The sequence below is a fragment of the Cornus florida genome, unplaced genomic scaffold, assembly GCF_030987335.1.
Source record: "Cornus florida cultivar Cherokee Brave unplaced genomic scaffold, ASM3098733v1 CherokeeBrave_3.0.0_Hap2_Chr09, whole genome shotgun sequence".
Taxonomy (NCBI): Eukaryota; Viridiplantae; Streptophyta; class Magnoliopsida; order Cornales; family Cornaceae; genus Cornus; species Cornus florida.
Genome location: NW_026775579.1, coordinates 56025769 through 56036189, shown reverse-complemented (window position 1 = coordinate 56036189; position 10421 = coordinate 56025769).

The window sequence follows — 10421 nt, the reverse complement described above, 5'->3', positions numbered from 1 at the left end:
ATATTGTTGGGTTGACTAGGATGTATACGTGTACTGGGTCTCTGCTTGGATTGTAGTAGAGTAGAACTTATTCATGGGCCTGACCCACTATTTTTTTTTTCAGGTGTTCGACAGTTCCAATCTTAGAGCTTGATCGTGCTGAGCAAAGACAGTTAATCACTCTACCGATTTAACGTAGGGCTCTATCTATGTTATCTTTATTTCATTTATTTCTTTTGGGTTATTATTAGGGGTCCAACTGATGGATTCCCAAGTTGTGATGGTATCCAAATATTGAATTTATTATTGGAGGATTTTATAGAATTATTTTATGAAGGATTATTTTTAATTTAAGGATTTATTATTTTAGTTTTTCTTTCAGCTTATTTATTCATTCTTAGCGATTTCTTTTGTATTCAAATACTTTAATTGTTTGATATCCCTCGGCTTTGGGCTTAGGCCTGATCAACCTATATCTCGGAGTCTAGGGGTATCAATCACAACCATTTTAAAGCCTTTATTCCAGAATTACCCTTTTAATATTCCTTTACTACCCTTCACCATATATATATATATATATATATATATAAACCCTAATCTTTCTCTCTCTATCTTAGTTTGCCGCTTCCTTTTTCTTCTTCTTCCTTCATTCTTCCTCCTTCCTCCTATAGAGTTGTATGGCGTCCAATATATCACACTGTAAGTACCCCCTATTAATCTCTCTCTCCTTATTCTCAGCCTCACCCTCACCCTCACCCTCACCCGAACTACACCATAATTTCGTTTTTTCCATTGTCTGTTGCATTCTCTGTTGCAGGTTTTAAAGGGTATACTCTTCAAGTTCTGCAAATCGAAGCTCAAGTGGGCATGATGAGAAAAGAATGTATTGTTATTATGGTTTTAAAACACCCATGAAGACCTCTTATACGAATAGGAACCTTGACAGAAGGTTCTATGGCTGCCCAAATTATCCATCACCAACATGTGATTTTCATATGCGGGAGGATGAAAAAGTTTTTTATTACTACAAGCATTTCATTTCTGATCTTATATCAGAAGTTAGGCAACATAGAAAAGTTCGATCTATAATTAAAAATCCTAGTTTTGGTGTTGACAACAGAGTTGATGACAGAGTTGGGGAGCTGCAAAACATTATATTAGCAATGCAGAGGCAACTAGACTAAAAAATAGAGAAAGTGAATTCAATGCAAAGAGAAATGGAGAGGAAAACAAACAAATGCAATTTTAACCTTTTGGCTATTGTTGTGTATTTTCTTGTTGGTCTTTTGGCTGTTTTTATCATTTTAAGAGTTATTTTATGAGCTTTGTTCCCTGTGACATGGTTGTTAGATGCTTTAGGACTTTTGTTAAAGTTGTTGAATGAATGGGAAAAAAATGTAACATGTGTTCTGTCAGTTTTCAAAACCCTTGTTCTGTCAATTTTCAATTTAAAATCATGTGTATGTTGCTTAGACAAAACCTGTGTTCTGTCAATTTTCGGTTTAAAATAATGTGTGTTACTTGGTTAGACACAAATGAAACCTGTAAATCATTTACATGCATTAACCTGAAACCTCTATAATGGAAACCAAGTCACATGCATTAACGAAAATTCATATAAATGCCAAATCTGACCATATCTAGCTATTACATACAAATGACAAAGTTGTTCATGACATACAAATTCATAATCAAACCATCTTCAGAGGTTTAACATCACAAAATAAAAAACCATTGCACAGCCCCTTTAGTCCCATCTTCACAGGAACACAAAAATACATCTTCACAGTTTAAACATTACCAAAATATACTACTGCACAGCCCCTTAAGTCCCATCTCTATAGGAACACAAAAATACATTTTCAGAGTTTAAACATTACCAAAATAAAACCACTGCACAACCCCTTAAGTCATATCTCCATAGGAACACAAAAATACATCTTCAGAGGTTTAACATCAGTAAAAAAAACCACTGCATAGCCCTTAAAACCCATCTTCACAGCACCACAAAAAGCATCTTCATAGCAACACAAAACGAAAAGAAATATCATTGCACATCCCTTAAGTTCCTTTTTAGTTTATGACCTATAAAGCAGTGGTAAGCTTTTTAGTTTATATTTAATTATGTAGAGGTAAAAATTTGTATTGTATAGTATTTATACTTGACTGCCATGTGCTTCATTCATTGATCTGCTCCCAACTTCCATCCTCTGTAGGCCTAATCTTCCACCCCTTTGCACTCTAACTGTTCCAGCCCTGTGCAGACCTTCTGAGGTACCCTTTTTATGGAAAAGTAACATATTTAGTTTATATATTCAATTATATAGGGTTAATTTCATAATAACTCTTTTGCTCCTCCCATTTTCCCCTCTCTCAATTTTCACCCTTGCAATAAAAGGATGGTAAAGTATAAAAAAAATTGAACCACTTTTTCAACTTTGATAATGCTAAAAAGAAAGAAAAGGAAAAGCAAAAAAGTAAATAGACCATTAACTGAAGTAAATAGCACTCTAGTTATGATACCCCCAGATTTTTGGATGCAGGTTAGCTAAGCCCATGCCCGATTACCCGAGGATATCAAAACAATTAGGCAATAATCAAACACAGAGTACAAAAATGATAAATAGGAATAAATAAAATGGCTGAAAGAAAACTAAAACGATAATCTAATAATGAAATCCTTAGAATAAATTTTATAAATAAGAACTATTCTGGTACATCCAAACCTCCAATACAAATATAACTCGGGAATCCATCTAGTGGACCCCTATTCAAAACCCAACTGAAGATAAACTGAACTAAGAAGGAAAACCAAACTAAATATAAATAGCAGTTCTACGCAGTCGGAAGAATAAGTGTCCGTCTCTGCTTAGCACGAACAAGTTCTAAAACTAGAATCGTCCGATACCTGAAAAAATAATAATAGGTCAGGCCCATGAATAAGTTTTATTCTAACTACAGTCCAAGCAAAGACCCGATACGCGGATACATCCTAGATAACTCAGCAATAACTATATAGTTTATACTATATATATATATATATATATATATATATATATATATATCCACACTAAAGAACTCTCACTGGACTACAAAGAGGGTCTCAACCTGCATAGAAGGCAACATGCAAAATGCACCATAGGTGGGCATGAGTACCTAAACCTAACAGGGTACACCTCAACCATCATAGCCAGCTATGCATCCCAATGCATATACGCTCCCTAGCCATCGATTCTGAGACTTAAGCTCAAATCATGGTACCATAGTCATATATTTAAAGTCCATCCAAAACCAGAGTATGTCATTCAATTATTCATTGATCTGACATAAGTAACAACAAATCCAGTTAGTTACTCAACTTATTTAGTTGATTTGACTTAAACACAAATAGCAAATAATCTAGTTAGTCACTCAACTTACTCAGTTGATCTGACTTAAATACAAATAGCAAGTAATCCAGTTAGTCATTCAACTTTGTTCAGCTGGTCTGACTTAAATATAAGTAGGATTTAATTTTATAATCCATTCCCTTTTTCCAGAGTAGATAGGAGTTAGTGTTTTGATCTAATCCATCCCTAGTATGCCACCGTCCCATACCGGTGCATACAATCCATAACATCCATGTAATTGACAGAACAGAATATAATGGTTCATCAATTAAAACCCAGAATAACATCTATATAATTAACAGAACAGAATTTAATAGTTCATCAATTAAAATCCAGAACAACCTTCATGTAATTGATAGAACATAATTTAATGGTTCATCAATTACAATACAGAATAAACATAATCAAAATCTGATATGTATATAACCATATAATGCATCCAAAACAAGATTTAAAAATCATGTTATAGTCCGTTAAATTGCTAAAATAAAATAAGCAATTAAATCCCTTCTATCCGTTAACAGCATGCCAACTTATTTAAACTTTCATATTGTTAAAATTAATAGCATATAGATTAAGATTATGCATCATGGGATCCTAACATGTCATAAAAAATAATTTAGAATCCCATTTACCAACCCAAAACAGTCCTAAAATTTTTTTTAAAAATAAAAACTGTGCTTTAAAAAAAATTCCCATAAGTTACTATGCAAGAGAGCTTGCTCTCAAAATGAGAGAGCATGCTCCCACACAAGGGAGCCGGCTCCCCTACCTTGGGAGCCGGCTCTGTGACCATGAGAGCTGGCTCCCTAATTCCATGGAGCCGGCTCTCTCTCTCATAGAGAGCTGCAGGCTAAAAATAAAAGAGAGCCGGCTCTTTCCCCTTTGGAGCCAGCTCTGTCCTTGCTTCCTGTCATCGTCTTCGTCTCCGATGACGCTAAAAACCCTTTGAAAACATTAGTTTAAGTTCCTAGTGGTCCGACTAAATCCCAAATCATCCAGAAAAATCATATATCTTAGTATGCATCGTTACAAGATTTAAAACAGAAATTGAAACAAGTTATCCAGTAAATCAAATTCAATTAATCAACGCATATATTACAATTTAAAAGCTGAATTAACATGCATACTTAATTACTTTTAATATCCGTTTAGTTTCTGGAGCCTACCTAGGCATGCACAGAACACAGGTCAAAGGAAAAGAGCATGAAATAGAACTTGCCTTTGGTTTCAGTTTTGAAACCTTAAACCGTCTTTTCTAATTTTTTCGGCAATACTTCACTGCTCTAACTCCTCTATTGCCCCTTGGTTTAACCCACGAGCAACACCACTTCATTTTCTCCTTGGCTTAGCCTTAGCTTTAGTCAAACCCTAAGTTTCCCTCTCTCTATTTTCTCTCAGACCTCTCTGTTCTTTCTCTCTGTCTCCATTGCTACGTGAATAGGTTCTAAACCCTTGGCAGACGCAAAAAAAATTATATATATAGGCAACGCTAATTAACCTAATTTCAATTATACTTAGAGAGAGGAAAAAATAAAATAAAATAAAACTAACTAAGTCGGGAAAATTTAATGAATATAAATAAAACCCTAAAACTTTATATTACATTAAAAAAATAAGACTAATTGAATTATTAACAATTATTAATAATTAACTTAATCCAAGATACATATATACCCATATATACATGTATATCCATCCATGGTCCATTGATCCTAACCAATTAATCCACACTATCCAAGCCCAACTCCCTAATAAAAAATAAACGTCTAATGCAAACAATTAAATTAAAAGCAATCCACATAAGCATTTAAGTTCAAATAACAAATAAAACATTTTAAACATATAATACATGAAATGACCCAGTCATTTTCTTTCTTTTCTTTTTCCTCAAATTTTGTGGATAAATTTTTTTCGTTGTCTTTTCTATTCTGTGTTTGGTTTTTTATCACTTAGTGTCGTCTTGAGTGCTCGGAAATGGTTTTTGAGACTCTTTCCTTTGGATTGACAACTTCTTTTAAGGACCGAGTCATTTTCACATTTTTCGTTTTTCGACACTATTCACTTTTGTTTCTTTTCCCTATTTTGTCTTTTCCCCCTTTGTCACTTTTTGGCACAACCTCACTTTTCATGCTTGGAGTTAGTTTTTGACTTCACGTATCTTCATTCTAAGTGGTTTTCACGAAATACATATCTTTACTTTTGCAGTAAAGTACTCTGGTTGCTCCCGATGTCCATAGGGGTATGGATGTATAGTTTTTCAGAATCTTTTTCTTTTTTTGGAGTGTTTTTCGTAAATATCTTTTGAAAATATTTTATTTCAGGGTTTTTAAGAAAATATTTTTTGAAGATATTTTTATTCTGGGTTATTAGTGCAGTTTTCACTTTTTGGAGGAGCCATTGTGCAATTAATGAAAGTTATTGCAAAAATGCCCCATTTCGTATGGGATTCATTTTCACTTTTCGTCAAGTTGTGTACTCTTAGAATGGTCTTCTGGTCGTTTTTCCCCATTTTCAGGGTTTCTGGCCCCGGTTGCCGCCGAACTTGTTCGGGGCATATCTCTTTACTCGGGACTCAGTTTTTTACACCGTTTCTTTCTTTGTTCATATTTTCTCATTTTGGTTCTTTTTCGTTCACGGAGTTTTGCCATTTGAGCGTGTCTACTCAAATTTCACTTTTCCGGACCCGGCGAGGCCCTTTCGGGGCACTTTTAGGGTTTTCCTATAAATAGGGGATTATAAAATTAAAAAGTGATCTTCCCCTTTCTTCATGCACGACCAGAAACTGCCATGACAGCCCAAGGGGGATTGCCACCCTTCTTCTCTCAATTAAACCTCCTTCCCTTTGTTAAAAAGTCATAGTGCCTTTGCGTTTTGCGTTTGTCTTGACGACGCGCATCTTTCCCCCTTATTAGAACCCATTTTTGGCCAAATTTTGAGTTCAGGTCTGAGGTCAAGTTAGGATTTTGGTAGGTCATCTTTGGAGTTTAATGTTCACGGCGTTGTCCTCAATAAAACCCCGAAGTATTGTCGGATTCGGAGCCGTTTCATTTTGGTAGCTTTTGAGATTTTCATCTCAAATTAAGGTAGAAAGTGTTATAGTTTCATATTTTTGTTGTCTTGCATGCTAATGATGCTTATACAACTTGTAAGCATGCTTTTGTTCATAATCTAGAATTTAATTTAATTATGTTTTTTGTATAAGATTTAATTCTTATGATGATATTCAACTTAGAATTAAATTGTGGCATGCTAGAAATTTAGGCCTTGGTATGGTGATTGATATATATTAAATTGGGATTATTTGAATAAGAATTGCAACTTTTATTTAATATTTATCTTTTGTGAAAGTTTAATTCATATAGTTGTATCAAGTATGAAATAAACTTGTAATGTGATATTAAAGGAGGCCTTGGTGAGTTCTTGAACATATGTTAATTTGAGAGCCCTTGGAGTTGTTTAAAAATCTAGAGGAAATTAATTAATTAGCTTAATTAATTTTTTTTAAAGTGTTTTAATCACTTAATTAGTTATTTGATGTTATATATGTGATGGCTATGATATGTCCTTCAACATATATAAATTTGAGGTTATTTTCAATTAATTTGGAATCTAGAGAATTTAATTATTTTTATTTAATTAAATTCTATCTAATTGCTCCATGGATTTAATTGTGTTTTGGAAGTTGTTTCTATGTTTAAATCGTGGACTTGGACTTGTTGTATATTTACTTGGTTACATTTTAAGCATTGGATAACATAGTTGTTATATTTATATTCATGAGAATATGTTTTCCTTATTGAATATATCATTGTCTTGTGTAATGAGTTGCACATTTTATATTTGATATCTTTCATGCTATAGTAGTTATGAACTTAGAGCATGTATTATATGTGTTTCCAATTTTGGTTGTGCGTGGTAGATAGTTGATTATCTTATATATAAATGTTGATATATACGTTGTTGCACAACTTGTTGATTTTGGAAACTTGGGAATGTCGTTGTTTGACTAAGGTTAGGATATGGTTCTAGTACGGAGGATTGTCTCTCTATAAATCTAGTGCGCACATAGGGAGGTTATCCGTGGGCTAGTAACCCTAAAGTAACTATGGTGTCGATCTGATCCGGCATGACGTCCAAGTATCCACCTGGTTTGATTTCGCATTTCATTTCAAATTGATAACTAGATGATATCGTAACTTGTTGTTCCTTATTTGATTTTCCATTTTGAGTTTCAAGATGTTAACTTGAGAAATCATGCTTTATGCGTAGTATTGGAAGTTCCAATGTTTGTTAAATTGCATCGATATCGTGACTTGTGTTTATTGTTCTAATGTGGCTTAGGATGATTCTTTAGACTCATTTGGAACATAGACGCTAGGTAGCATGACTCACTTTAATTGTTTTCATATCTTAGATTGCAAATTGATACTATTGAGAACCTATATCTTATCGCGTTTTATAGTATGCTTCTATATGGTTAAATTGCATGAATGATGTGATTTATGCTAGAAATGATCTAAGGTAGCTTAGGATGCTCCCTGAGTCTCCTTTTGACATAGACGTTAGGTGGCATGAGGTCCTTGACATGTTTCACCTTAAGGTGATAATTTTGTAAAATGCTAGGTCGATACATGCTCATTTCCTACGAGTAACTTTATGTTACTCACCTCGAAGTTACTGGGGATTTGTTTCAGGTACAAAGGCTTGGTTCGTGATGCTCATCATTCTTTGGATGACTTGTAACTTTTAAGTTTCCATTTCTTGCAAATGTTAGCATGAAATGTCATTTTGTAACCTTATATATTAAAACTTGTATCCTTGATTCCAAATATGTAATGTGTACCTAAGTACACTTTTTGGATGCTTATTTTGTATGTATGACATGTGATACCCTTCGATTCTAGAGCCACGGGTGATCAAATCCGGGCACAGATCTGAGAGATATCAGACAATCAATATGTAAACAAGCAGGAAAACTGAATTAAGAATAAAATAATAATACGCTGAAAGAAATCTAAAATAAAAATTCTCAAACTTTAAATAATAAATTAATATCATTTAAATCCTTCGAATCCGTACAACTCGGGAATCCATCTAGTGGACCCCTAATAATTCCAATTGATAAATAAATTTACAGAATTAAAATCCAAAATCAAAATAAGAAAGAAAATCCTATGTAATCAGAAGAGTGAGTGTCTGTATCTGCATCCACACGATCAAGCCCTAACCCTGGTACTGACGAACACCTGAAAAATAAGAGTGGGTCAGGCCCACATGCAAATTCCATCCTACTACAATCCGTACATAAACCCGATACGCAGATACATCCTATATAGCTCAGCAATATCTAAAATAGTCGATATAGATATAGATACATACTATAAGATACTCACAAACCTATAGTCATCACACCTGAGTAGAAGGTAACACGCAAAACGCCGTAGCGTAGTCATACACACCTAGACCTACCAGGGAACGTCATTAGGTCCAGTTATCCATCCACGCGATATACGCACCCTAATCGTGATCAGGAGACTCAAACTCGTATCACGGTACCATAAATATATATATAAATTCCTTCATATTGCAGAAAGATAAAACAAATATCCATTATGTCGTTTAATTGTTTTAGTTGACAGGACATGCATCCATGTAGGATTTAACTATTTTAGTTAATCAATTCCTTATGTATGAAGGGGTAGAACTTAGCTTTTTGATCTAATCTATCCCAAAAATTTGTTTAGGATTTCCAGAAAAATTTGTTTCGGACCTCGTTTCGGCTCTCAGTTCTGGCTGGAACTTCTCTTCCCCTAGCATGTCATGGTGCTTGTCGGGGTGCTCGTCTGAATGTCGTGACGTCGACTTTTGTTTTCTTTCGTTCTCCTTCGTCCGGACTCCAAATTGAGTGAATTTTTTTTTGAACCTAATTAATTTTTCACTGTCTTTCCAACGGTGTGCTCGGTTATAACCTGGTCTTCTTAGATAATTACCAGTTTACCCTTTTAGCCTTCAGGGCTCGTTTTTTTTCGTTATGCCATTTCTCCTTCGTCCGGACTTCGAATCATGTGATTCTTAAGTCCATCTTGATTAATTTTTCGTTGTCTTTCTAGCGATGTGCTCGGTGGCACTCGAATCCATATTTTCAAAAATGACTATTTTGCCCCCGGGGGCTAAATTGTTACTTTTCCGATCTTTTGTTTCCGCTTCAGTTCTCATTGAGTTCCAGACCTCATGGAAGGTCATCAAAGTGTCTTAGAGGCATGTTGTGCCATGGGAGACCATTGTCTTGTTTCTTACTTCCGCATCTGGATCCATTATTGGGTCAATCTTCGGTTCATCACAGGACGCACTGGTTTGAAGAACTAGGGTCGTCACAATACAATTCTATATAAGCATAACTAACTTAAAACAAATAATTTAAGTAAACAATTAAACACATACCATCAAGTCAAATAACAACATAGCCACTTAATCCATTAAAATGCACAAAAAATAAAAATTAAATTCCAATTATATCTTTTTGAAAACTAGGGGTATTACACAAGTCATGAACAATTATACAAAGATTACCTATATATATATATATATATATAAGACTGAAGAGAAAAAAACCTGACTGCCATGTGCTTGATTCATTGAACTGCTCCCGACTTCTATCCTCTGCAGGCCTAATCTTTGACCCCTTTGTATTCTAACTGTTCCAGCCCTTTGTAGACCATCTGAGAGACCCTTTTTATGGAAAAAGTAACATATTTAGTTTATATATTCCATTATATATAAGTAAAAATAAGTTTAAACATAGTATTTATACCTGACTGCCAATTCTTCCAGCCTTTTGCAGACCTTTTAAAGTATGCTCAGAATCTCCAAACCTGTTCCTAACAAATAAAGTTGTCCTGGGAATTTGTGGTCTTCCCCCTTTACTTACTATTTCTGTTGGTGGAGCTGGATCATTCTTATAATTTCTAGAATTGTGTCCAATAATTAAGCACTTTTTATACCTTATTTTTTCCCTTTGTACTCTAACTGACTTACTAGAACTACCTTCAG